The following is a 12,534-nucleotide window of genomic DNA, read 5'->3' on the forward strand; positions in this document are numbered from 1 at the left end:
TAGAGCAGGAAATGAGTACTCTGGCTGGCCTAGCCCCTCTCTGGGAGCAGGAGCAGTTAACCCTTTACTGCCATGAGTCGGAGACACTGGCTGGCCGGACGTGATGGCACATGCCTGTAATCCCAGCACTTGGGAGGCTGAAGCAGGAGGATCTTGCGAGTTTGAGGTCAGCCTGGGTTATAAAGTGAGCCCAAGACCAGCCTGAGCTGCATAGTGAGACCCTGTCTCAAAAAGACAAAAAAAAAAAAAGGGACACTGGCTGCCTCAGACACTTGGAGTGGGGACTAGGCAGTGGCTTGGTGTAGTCACATTCCACATGGCCTCGACTTCTTGCACTCAATCATCCTTGGGTTTTCCCTGAGATGATTTGGGTGAGTGTAAAACATTGCTAATTGTAACAGCTATAATTTAGCTTTTTCTGTTGACCTTCTTCCAAATCCCAATTGTTGAACACAGAAAAGACCATGTCCAGTAATTGGGTCATAGGTGTCTGGGCTCCTATCTGAAGTTTCTTCTTTAAACAGATGGGAGAGAGCCATACCCTCTGAGAGACAGGTGGGGATCTAAGAACAGAAATATCAAAGATATCTCCTTCTTCTTCAGGGGCCACTGTAAATACAACAGTTTCTGGGCTTTTCTTGAGATAAAGGGTTATAAACAGCTGAACATGAGGGATTTCACTCCAGCTATGTTTTAAGCAGGAACAGTTTAACTGAATTTAACTGCCATCCTATACCCATCTCTCACCATTTCCTAGTTCATTTTAAACCCAAACTATGTTGCAACAGTAGATAAGCTGTTCCTTTTTAAAACTGGAGGGTCAATCCTTTCCCACTGATCAAGGAGTGAAGTCAGTGGACTCTGTGAGGCGTGGTTCATGAGGTTTCCCATGCCTAGTCTTGGAGCTTATAGAGAGAGACAACTGGATCTTTAAGATGACATCCCATGCAGAAGGTATAGACCCAAAGAGCCCACAAAGCATCCTTTATGAGACTCAAGAATTCACTAGACAGACATCTCTAAAGTGACAATGATGCTAGAATCTTTCACAGAAGCATAGAAGAAAGCCCTATTAAAGGTTTTTTTGTCTGCATACTGGGGCCCACTAACTCCTTAGGGAGAGGGCGTTGAGCTTCTTGATGGCTCTACCTAGTCCTTTGAAACTTTCATAAGATCAGGGTGGAATATTCCCCCTCCTCCCTTCCCTTAGCCTGAGTTGAGGCACTTGATAGCTCTACTTAAGCAGGGTGGAGCCTCTTGAGAAACAGTACCTCTTACTTTACCCCACAGTATAAACCTTGGTACTTTAAGGCTGTAGAGACAGAAAGTTCTTTTTTCAAGAAAAAAAAATCTTCAGAAATCCTAAGAATGAGGATGGATCTACCTTTGGCTTACAGTCACTTGAGTTAAGCTTTACTGGCTATTCTTCTCAGGCCATCCGTCATGTGTTTTGTTTTATTTTATTTTATTTTATTTTATTTTATTTTATTTTATTTTATTTTATTTTATTTTGAGGTCTGAGACTCAAGCTCATGGACCTCATGCTTGCCAGGCAGATGTTGTACCACTGAGCTAAATTTCCGGCCCAGGCATGTGTTTCTAAATTTCCTGCAATTTGTTAGAAGAAAAAACAAGGGAAACAAACATGGTGGAGCCCATGTGGATCCAAAATGGGCAGCCAGTCATGTGACAAGACAAGATGGCAGTTTTTAACTAAGGTAACACACTGAAAAAGAAATGGCCGTCTAGGGGAAAAGTGCAGATGAAACTTTGAGCTCAAAAGGAATTAAACTGGGTAGGCAGGGGCTGGGGATTTAGCTCAGCGGCAAAAGCGCCTGCCTGGCAAGCGCAAGATCGTCAGTTCAGTTCTCGGTACCGGAGAAAAACCAAAACCAAAAAAAAAAAAAAAAAAATTGGGGAGGCAGCTATCTAGGCAAAATACCAAGTTACCAACAGCTCTTTTTCCCTAAAAGAGTGAGAGAGCTGAGCAAAGTACCACAGAGCACAGAAACAGGTCAAAAAACATATTAAACTCTAGGTTGAACACATGGTACCTGAATCTACTTGCCAGTGGTTTAATAACAGTCTCTCTGGTTGCTTTTTACTGACAAAATATCTTCAGTGAGTGACTAAAAACAAGAAAACGAAGAATAGGGGAGATAAATTTCAAGTGGGCCTGTAGACCTCCATGGCTGGAAGAAAAACAAAGAAGCCATGTATTCTCCTCCCATCCTACATGCTGGGAAACATAGGAAATATTTCCACTTTGTCAGAAGTCTCTTGAGTTCATCAGCTGAGGGAAAAGACACAGGGAAAGAAGAGGAAGAAGATGGAGGAGGAGGAGGAGGAAGAGGAAGAGGAGGAGGAGGAAGAGGAAGAGGAAGAGGAGGAAGAGGAAGAGGAGGAGGAGGAGAAGGAAGAGAAGGAGGAGGAGGAGGAGAAGTCTTTGTGACATTTTAGAATGAAAGAAAAATAATGTGCCCAAGGGCTTTACCTATTCTCCTGGCTGACCAAGCCAAGTATGTTACCAGATTTGGGGTCCTGGAGTCTCCTTCTGGAGGTGGTTTCTAAATTTTTTCTGTCCTGAGCAAATAATTGGTCAAGACAAGCACAAACAGTACCAAGTTTTAATAAAGGTAGGAAAAGAAACAGGTTCTGCAGAGTGAGTTTGAGCCAAGTAAACATAGGAAAAGTCTTTTTATAAGTTAATGGTAACCACAAGAGCCATGAGCAATGTGAACTTTAGAGTGAAGTGAGATGAGTTCTAGCTTCTTAACTAACTGCATGCTATGGTTTGGATCAGGAATGTCCCCCATAAAGCTCAAGTGTTCAGACGTGGGCTTTGGAAAGTAACTGGATCATGAGAACTTGAATATTACCAGTGGATTAAACCACTGATAAGATCATAATTTGATGCATTATTAGGAGGAAATGGAAACAGGAGATGGATCCTTGTTGAAGTATCATGGTGGACATAAACTTTATTGTCCCTGGCTTCTTCCTCGCTGGCTCTTTTCCTTTATCTCTGTTTCCTGGCTTCCATGAGGGAAGCATGCCACATCGTTCCCTCCACCATGTGTTTCCACTGTGATGTTTCTGTCTCCCCACAGGCCTAGAAGCCATAGAGCCATCCAATTATGAACTAAAACTTCTGAAACCATGAACCAAACTAAACTTTTTCTCCTTTAAGTAGTTTCTTCCAGTAATTTTGTTACAGCAGTGAAAAGTTGACTAGCACACTGCACTACTCAGGGTTCTTCAGAGAAATGGAACAAATAAGATATAGACATAAGTGAGGAGAATTATTATGGGAATTGATGCAACTAATTATGGAGGCCAGACATCCCACAGCATACAGTCTATGCTAGAGAGCTAGGGAAACTGGTAGTGTAATTCTCAGTCTGAAGAACAAGGCCCAAGAACCTAACAGGGAGTGAGGGGAATCCTGGTGTTAAATCCCCAAGTACAAAGACATGAGACACGGAGTTCCAAAATCTGAGGATGAGAGAAGATAGATGTCCCACCTCCAGAAGAGAGTGAATTTGCATTTCCTCTACCTTTTTGTTCTATTCTGGCTCTCAGTGGATTGAATGATGTCTGCTGGGAACCTTCTTTTCTCAACCAATCCAGTCAAATGCTAATTACTTCTGGAAACATCCTCACAGACACACCCCAGAAATAATGTTTTGCCAACTATTTGAGTATCCCTTAACTCAGTGAAATTAACACCTAAAATTGACTGTTACACTGCCTATTTGCTGATGTCACTATAGCAAAATACCTGAGACAACTTATAAAAATAAAACATTTGTTTTGACTCATGTTCTACAGGTTCCAATTCAAGATAAGTGTCCCCATTGCTTTGGTTTGAAGTCTCTCTCCTTGGAGAGAGGGGAGTTGGTGTTGTAGGTAGGTGTCACATACACATCTGTGGGCAAAATTCCATTTTGAAATTTTCCAAATTTCAACATTTTGAGAAAAGGAGACAAATCCTTTCCAAGATAAGCTTGGTTTTGTACCTTGCAACATAAGACTTTCTTTAAAAATTGTAAAAAAATTGTATTATTACTTTTTAGTTTAGAAAATATAGGGTACCTTCAATACATGTTTATAATGTGTATTAATCTAATCAGGGTAATAAGCATTTCCAGCTCTTCAACTATTAATTATTGCATGTGCTGGGAATTTTGTACTGTTCTAGTCAGTTTGAAATACAACAAAGGTTGTTTTGTCCAATGGTTTCCCTAATGGATTTAACGAGAATCGGGAGTAATTTCTCTGCTTTGTGCTTTTGGTGTCCCTTATTGAATTTCTTTGTGTCCCCAGTCCCATCTCCCCTTCCCAGTTCTGAAAATTTCTTTGGATGAAAATGTTTGATCCTGAAGGACACAGTGTAATGGAGAGACAGTATAGTGCAGTGGGTGTGGGAGCTGTTTTACTCCATCAGTCCCGCTATAATGAAATTTCAGAGTAGCTTATAAACAGCAGACATATCTATCACACTCCTATAATCTAAGCACTTTGGAGACTGAGGCATTTCTATATCATGGTTCTGGAGGTTAGAAGTCCAAGAGTAAGGGCTAGCAGACCACTTTCTCATAGGCAGTGACAAGGGAACTAGTCCCATCCATGGCCACCTTCAAGACCTAATACCTCCAAAGCCCCTACCTCCAAATACAAAGGACAGAATATAATCCTGGAAATGTGTCATTTGGCAGTTTCCTTATTGTGTGAACGGCATGGACTCTACTTACAGAAACCTACATGGTGCGTGTCCATCACTCCACGTGGCCTCCAGACACACTCAAGAGACACGGAGCCTGGCCCACAGGACCTGAGATGCACGAAGCAGCTGCTGGTGTAACACGGAGTTTACAGGAAAAAGTTTTTTTATAAGTAGAATGAGTACATTTTAATAACAATAAAAATATAGTATAGAACATATATAAACCACTAATATGGCCTTTTATTATCATCATCAGTATAGTACTCTGTACATAATAGCATGTGCTATAATTTTATATGACTGGCAGCCAGGTGGTTTACACCAACATTATCACAAACACGTGAGTAGTACAGTACACCACTGTGTTACAGCAACTGCCAGGTACCAGGCGATCGGAATATTTCAGCTCCATTATAATCTTAGGGGGCCCCCATTGTATATATGGTCCATTGTAGACAAAGATGTCATTATGTAGCACATGACTACCATCACATTGAGGATTAACTTTCAGCATGTGAATTTAAGGATGAGGCACAAGCATTCAATTTATAGCAAGGATCCAGGGCCCACTTCTAGTCTGCTAACACTTCACTTTCTGAGCCTCAGGTTTTCCCCTTATCTGTCAGTGCTGGGGTTGGGCTAGTGCTCTCTGGGGTCCCTTCCATCTATGATAGGCTAGGAGAGGCAGGCAACTGTCAGCCTTCACCAATGCAATGAACCAGGGCACCAGCTTTCTGCCAGGAGCACAATTTTTATCTGCATGGTCTGCCCCAGAATTTTTTGAAACAGGGTCTCTCTCTGTATCCAGGCTGGCCTTAAAGTTGCTATGTAACTCAGACTGGCTTTGAGTTTGCCCTCCTTTTGCCTCAGTCTCCAAAGTGCTTAGATTACAGGAGTGTGCCACCAAACCTGGCCTATGGGATACTTTCAGTCTTGGCCTTATTGATATTTTGAGCCAGATCATTCTTTGTTGTGTGAGGCTTGGCATTGTAGAATATTTAGTGGCATCCCTGACCTTTACCCTTGATGCCAGTAGCCCCCCACATCTGATTATGATAAACAATGGTGTCTCCAGACATTGCCAACAGCTCCTGCGGATGGGGGCAAAATCTCTTTCAGATGAGAATTACTGTCCGATCTTATGGAACTTTCATAAAATCTATTCCTGTGGCACCAAACTCTTCCTTCAAGGAAATCAGGCAGAAAACCACGAAACATGCTGCTCTCAGAGTGGGTAGTCTGAGAGCTGTGGACTGGACTCAGCAGGCTCAGTTGCCTCTTCATTGTGGGTTTCCCCTGAATTTTGTATCCTAGAAACTTCCAAGGCTTCAGGCAAGCACTTCTATTTCTCTGTGTTTACTCCAGTCTTGAGAGGTTTCATTCTGGCCACGTTACAAACAGTGGCGTCTATTCAGGGTCTTGAAGCTCTGAGAAAGATTGATGTTGGATTCCCATGAAAAATGTTTCTCTTAACTTTTTGGACAGACAGGAAGACTATAAATCAGTACAAGAAAGCTACCCTAGTCTAACCAGAAACAACTCTAATCTTCGCACTAGGCAGCTTGAGTCATGATGGGCAAGCCTTTACTCTGAGGGGGCTGTGTGCCTCATGGGGACAGCGATCAGAGCATTAGGGACAGAGGTAGCAGGATTCTGCAGCGTTCAACATGGGAAGTTGGATGAAACTCATGTAGAGCTAGGTAACTGCTGAAGTTAGGCATGTGAAGGGAAAAGAAATGTGGATTGTGAAGGCAGCTTACTCCTCAGAAAAGAGCACCAGCCAGCTCCACTTCAGTCTAGCTTCTGAAGTGCTCACACGAAAGGCTGTCTTCAAGGACCGCAGGCAGGTTATAGGGATGACTCCCTTTCCCACCAGCACTGTATCTTCCAATAAGATGTCATTGGGGCTATGCATCTGTGGCCAGCCTGAGACAGGAAATTGGTGTAAGACTTCCTCAAAGCTCAAGGGCAGCCTGAGGCGGAGGGGACAGCTGGAGGAAGTCAGGTGTGGGGAGAGACCCTGGCTTGAGTAGCAGAGGCCACCCCTCCTAGCCTGGTAGTTGCTGATACTGGAGAGGAGCTCACATATTTTCAGCAGAAGCTCTTACTGGTATACCTTCTCATCCTTCCCTGGCTTTTCACCCTAAACCAACAGCCAGTCCTGCTTGCGGTTTCCACAGCTGACACTTCAGGCAGAGGGGATGAGCTGTGTGTTGTAGCTGCAGTTTGTATCTGCCTCACCGTCCTGTGCCTTGCCTCTCTCTGCTCAGTCTCTGTACTGTACTTGTAAGAGCTGTTCAGAACTCCTGGCCTTTCCTAGTGGTTTCCCTTTTCCCATGTCATTATCTTTTTTTTTTTTTTTTCATGTCATCATCTAAATCCTGATCATCTCTGAGAAGCTGTCCTGCAGGGTGTGTCAGGAACACCTCATTTGGGATACCACTCCTTGTCTCTTTCAAAGCACTTTTGCTGTGGAGGCAATGTCTCTTTTTCTGTTTGCTAAACTCCTTGAGGGTGAAAATAAAATATTTTATTTCTTTATATTTTGGGGCCTTTTGGTTTAGTTCTGAATAAATATCTACTTCCCAAGGTTAATGAAGAGACTGTAAAAGGCCCACCAAAATCTCCTGGGTACAGTTTTCCATATATTCATTGCAGGCCCCACCCTGAGACCTGTGGCTTTTCCAGGACTGGATGGATTCTCAGAGCTGCCTTTTAAAAGAGGCCCACGTAATTTTGAGGCTTTTTCACGGTTTAGAACCAGGAATACAACTGAATCAACTCTAAAACTCAGAAAGGTGAATTAACTTGCCCATTGTCACACCAGATTGAACCAAGTACTCACAATTATTCCTGATTCCATGTCCTTCCATCTACATTCTAAAGATGAATGGAGATTTATTGGGAAGAAGAGATTTGATAAGACATGAAATAAGGCAAGGGTACCGTTGTGAGTTCAATTCCCGGTACTGGAAAACAAACAAACAAATAAAAAAAACCAAAAACAGAAGACATGAAATAAGATACCAGTATGCGACAAAATTCCTGGGATTCTTCAATGATTATCATTAATGATAATAAAGCCCATTGTGTTTAGAAGTATAGATACAAATGATTGTGCAGATGTTTGTGGGGGAAAAAAAGGGGCCACACGCAGCTGGCGGCAGAGTGAGAATGGCTCAGCTTCAACCAGCCCAGCTTCCTTGCGTATAGGACACGTGGACAGCATCTGCTCAAATAGACATCTTTATGTAGAGTCCCTCTTGGCTGCAGGAGGAGGGAGGGGTGTGGGGAATGTTTAGTCCAGCGACCTTGTTCTTATTCTAGGGATGGGGAAACTACAGCTCAGGGGAGGGAAAAGACCTTCTGTGCTGCAGCTAGTTAATAGAAAAGCTGGAGGCAGACCAGTGGTACAAGGTGGTGCACACCTGTAATCCCAGCACTCTGGGAGGCTGAAGCAGGTGTGATACAGAATAATAACAACTCCCAACCTGAATGATATCTGGGACGAGTTCGTGTTCTCTAAAATTGAAGAATGAATTTTAGGAACAACGGAGATTAAGAGCAGAATATATTTATTGAGGGAAAGAAAAGAAAGCTTCTGTCCAAGAGAGAGACAGAAGCGGGGCCCAAGTGGGTTACCCCAAGACTCTATCTTTTCTAGGGACTGTATAGAGCAAAACCATGATGTGAGGCAGGTCCAAGGTAGGGGAAAATGAACAAAACTATAGTCAGCCAATAAGAATTGTTCAGGTAAAATTGATTAAATTGGGATCAAATGGGGAAGTGAGTCACATAGCAAGCGGGCATGAATACAGAACGGGGCTTTTCCTGTAAGGGGTTGGGTCAAGGACTCTTCAAGGTGATTGCTACCTATTTAGAATGTCAATCCCTGATGTCCATCCCTAGAGAGGTATGTGGATGCATTTGTTTAGTGTTTATCTTGAAGTTTGGCCCACAGCAAGTACATATCTTTCATGTTGGCTCCTTCGAGGGCCTGGCCCTGTCTGACTGCCTATATTTTTTATCTAACTCAGCTGCCTATAACAGGAGGAACATAAATTTGAGCCCAGTTTGAGTAAATTCCTGAATTAATAAAACCCTTTCTCAAAATAAGGGAACATGCAAACAAGCAGGCAAACAAACAAACAGCTGGGGATGTAACTCAGTATAAAGGCCCTCAGCTACAAAATAGTCAGTAGGGGAAAAAAAAGCTGGGTGTGGTGATGCATGCCTGTAATCCCAGCACTTTCAGAGGCAGGAGGCTCTCACTACATAATTTAAAACAACCAAAACACACAAAACAAAAAACCACAATGAACAAACCAACCTGGGCATAGTGCATATTATTTCTGCCAAGTATTGGATATATACTAGTTAATTCTAAACAGCCTGGTTAAATGTTCCTAGATGGGGGATGAACTAACGATTCCCTCTTAAATCCTCCAGATGCACTAAACAGCCCAATCCATGCTCTAAACTGACCTGCCACAATCATTTTCAAATCTTAATTTACCTTGTTCTTATTCTAGATATGAGGTAAATAATTTATTTATTACAGTTTTTATTTATTCATAGGGAGTTTTCATTTATTCGTACCTAGAATAAGATGTATTAGAAATACATCTTTAAAATTTCAAATCTTTAAGTTAAGTAATTTCAAATACTTAATTTAAATTAATTTAGAGTTATTATTCTAAATCTCAGCCTCCGCCTCCTGAAACTTAGGTTGGTTTCTCAAGTTTATAACATACATTCCAAACTTTTCAGCAATGCACAGCAAGCGCTCTGTGATCCGACCTGAGCGTGTCTCCTGACACCATCTCCGGCCTCCTCTGCGATGCCTGTGCTCTGCTCGATTGTTTGTCTGCCCACAAGCATGCCCGACCCTCCACTTCTGTCTGGCAGAGCCCGTCACCAATTAGAGAGGGTGAAAGCACCAAACACTCATTTTCCCAGCTCAGCTGAACCTAGAGTGTAGGTTTGTGAGCTGGCACTGCCCAGAGTCTCATGCTCATGGAGTCTGCAGTGAGGCATAACAGTGCACTTGGAAAGATCTTTCCTCTTCTAAAACAAAAAGATAGACACGAAGAGGCCTTTCCATCTTCCTTCTTGTTTTGGATGATGCTGCAGGATCAGTCCAAAGCATCCACAAAGGAGCTGACCCACACTGGCCAGACATCACTGAACCAACTCAAGCAGCTTTGGACTATCTCATGACTGGACTCATTGTTATACAAGATATAAAGATATTATGGGATAGTCTATGTAATAACCAATGATCAAATAAGAAACTGAAAAAACCAGTTACTTAGGTCTTCTATTACTTGAATTCTGATTGATAATTTGGCTATCCTTTGATCAAACCAAACCTGAGGGGAACTAACATCGCTTTCTCTCAGTGAATTGGCTCAGAAAATACAGATGAGAGTTAAGACTACAGAAGACTTAAGTCTTTTCCCCCCTTGCCCTGCCTACACTTGCTTCTTATGCTCATTTTAGGCAAGCTACTGTGGTTGTATTTCTGCTGTCACAAGGCCATTGGACACACTTGTTCAGTGCCCTTGAGCTGCTGACTTACCCATACCTACAGTTCACTCTGTCCAAATTTAAACTCTTCCAGGCATGACTTTACTTCCTGTTCTTCATTTTGTTTTCAACCTAGGAATTCAGGTTTAACAAAGTCTGGGTCTCCCTGGCAGAAACTTCAGTTCCTCTAGGACATGTTTTATCTCCTCCCTCTGCAGAACTTCTTTGAACTACTTCCCAGCTCCATCCTAGGTAAGGGTTCTCCCTTGTTTTGACTCCAGTCCTCCTGGTTGGAGTGGGCATTACCACCCTTCACTTCTCCCTGTGCCTGGAGGAACAAACTCTACTCCAATCAAATCAGTTTACTTGCGAACTTCAGAAAATCCACTTTCTCCTCTATTTCTGTACCTTGAGGGATACTTCTGCCATCATCTCCATCTCCACCTATTGAAATGTTTCCCTGTGAAGTAATTAATTTATGGCCATTGCAGCTCCAGAAGTCTCCTCCCTAATAGCACTTGGGGAACTGTATATATTCTATATCACTTGGTATGTGTCACACTGCCTTTACTGTGGTTAAGAACATGTCCCTGCTGCACTATAAATTCGCAGGACCACTCCAGAGTAGACACTGCAGGGCAATCTAAGTCACCACATTCATTGCTCCTGATGGTTCTCTCTCAGGACTTCTTGTTATGGGGAATAAGAAATGTACTGATGGCTCAAAGCTACTTTTATTTGGGTTTGTGCATCCTTGTAGGTCAAAGTACCATACCAAATATATAAACAGTGGAGGAAATAGATGTGGGGGTGGGAAGAGGGTTTTTCTAGTTTACTTCAATTTGGGTAGTGTATGAAGGGGAATGATTGAGAGAAAGGGAAGGTTAAATTTTGGTGTGCTTTGGCATGGCAGTGGACACCTGTAGTCTCTGGACTCTGAGAGTCTGAGGCAAGAGGATAGCAGTTTTAAACTCAGCCTGGGCAATTTAGCTTCTCAGCAAGACTTTTAGAATGAAGACTGCGCGCGCACGCGCGCGCGCGTGTGTGTGTGTGTGTGTGTGTGTGTGTGTGTGTGTGTAAAAGCACAAAGCTAAAGTCAGTATGTGTGTACACATTTGTTGGGGATGGAGGGAGACCAGAAGTTTTATTTAGAAGCAATATTAAAACAATGAACTCCATCTACCTCAATATACATTAGTAAAGTCTAGATATTGTTTTAAACAACATCTCTAGAGAACCCCAAGTAGCCTAGCCTTGGCTAATTTTACCCTATTTCCTAATATTTTAACTCACCTCATGTAAACCAACGCTCCCTAACATGAAATTTGATTTTACTTTAAATAGATAAAGAAAATACTTTTTATTCTCCATTTAGGTCAAAAGCAATTTTGGCAGCCATTCAAACACTGCTCAGCGCACCAAGAATAAGCAGAACCTTATCTCTGTGAGTGTCTTTTTTGAGCCTGATTCTTTCTGTGGTATTTTTCTTCTTCTTTGCACTTTCTTCCTCCTTTTCTTCAGTCTGTACTTATTTTTATCACATCTCTCTTCTTTGATGTCTCTCTACCTTTTCCTTATCAAGGTGTTCTTCCATTTTCTTCTGAGATTGAAGTAATATTTCAACAATTCATGTTAATGACCGTGTAGTATTGGGGTCTCGGGGAGGAAAGCAGAGGAAGGCTAAGATAGTTCAAGAGGCCTGGGTTTTTGTGGAGGGTTTTTTGTCACTCACTGAGTGGAGGACCTTGGGCAAATGAACCCTTCTTGGAGTCTCTGGCCCTTATCTTTAAGAAGAAGCACTCAGCCAATAAGACCTCTCAGCACTAATGTTCTTTGACATTTATAAAAACCAGCTTTCTGGGAGAAGTGAGATTTACACTTCTCTTTGAAAATGTGGGTCTTTGGTGGTAATTAACATTGGATTTAAAAGGCATTTTGCCTTCTGCAACTTTGTGTTACTTGAGCTTTATAAATGAGGCCTGGGATTTGGGACTAGCATTTCTCAGTTTGTCATCAATCAAACACTGGAAACTTTTCCAGATAGGAGCTGAGGAGAAGAAAGTAGGTGGGGGGATAGATGAGTAATAGTCCTTGACTTGTGTTTTGTTTGTGGTTTTAAAAAAACCCATGAGATCTAGCCTATTAACAACATTTTAGGTGTGCAGTACAGTACTGTAAACTACAAGGCATGCTGCTGTAGTGGGTCTCTAGACTGTCTTTATCTCTCATGACTGAAACTTGCTATCATACAGAGCAGCTCCCAGTGCCCTCCTCCCCGC

General features: G+C 42.3%; 1 long non-coding RNA gene across 1 annotated transcript; it reads left to right on the forward strand.

The window, feature by feature from the left end:
* Positions 1 to 758: 758 nt before the first annotated feature.
* Positions 759 to 4,935, forward strand: LOC106147832. Its single transcript, XR_001232820.1, has 3 exons — positions 759 to 954; positions 1,516 to 1,718; positions 4,757 to 4,935. It is a non-coding gene; the product is annotated as an uncharacterized LOC106147832 (long non-coding RNA).
* The last annotated feature ends 7,599 nt before the right edge of the window (positions 4,936 to 12,534 follow it).

The sequence above is a fragment of the Chinchilla lanigera genome, unplaced genomic scaffold, assembly GCF_000276665.1.
Source record: "Chinchilla lanigera isolate Chin_1 unplaced genomic scaffold, ChiLan1.0 scaffold00001, whole genome shotgun sequence".
NCBI lineage: Eukaryota > Metazoa > Chordata > Mammalia > Rodentia > Chinchillidae > Chinchilla > Chinchilla lanigera.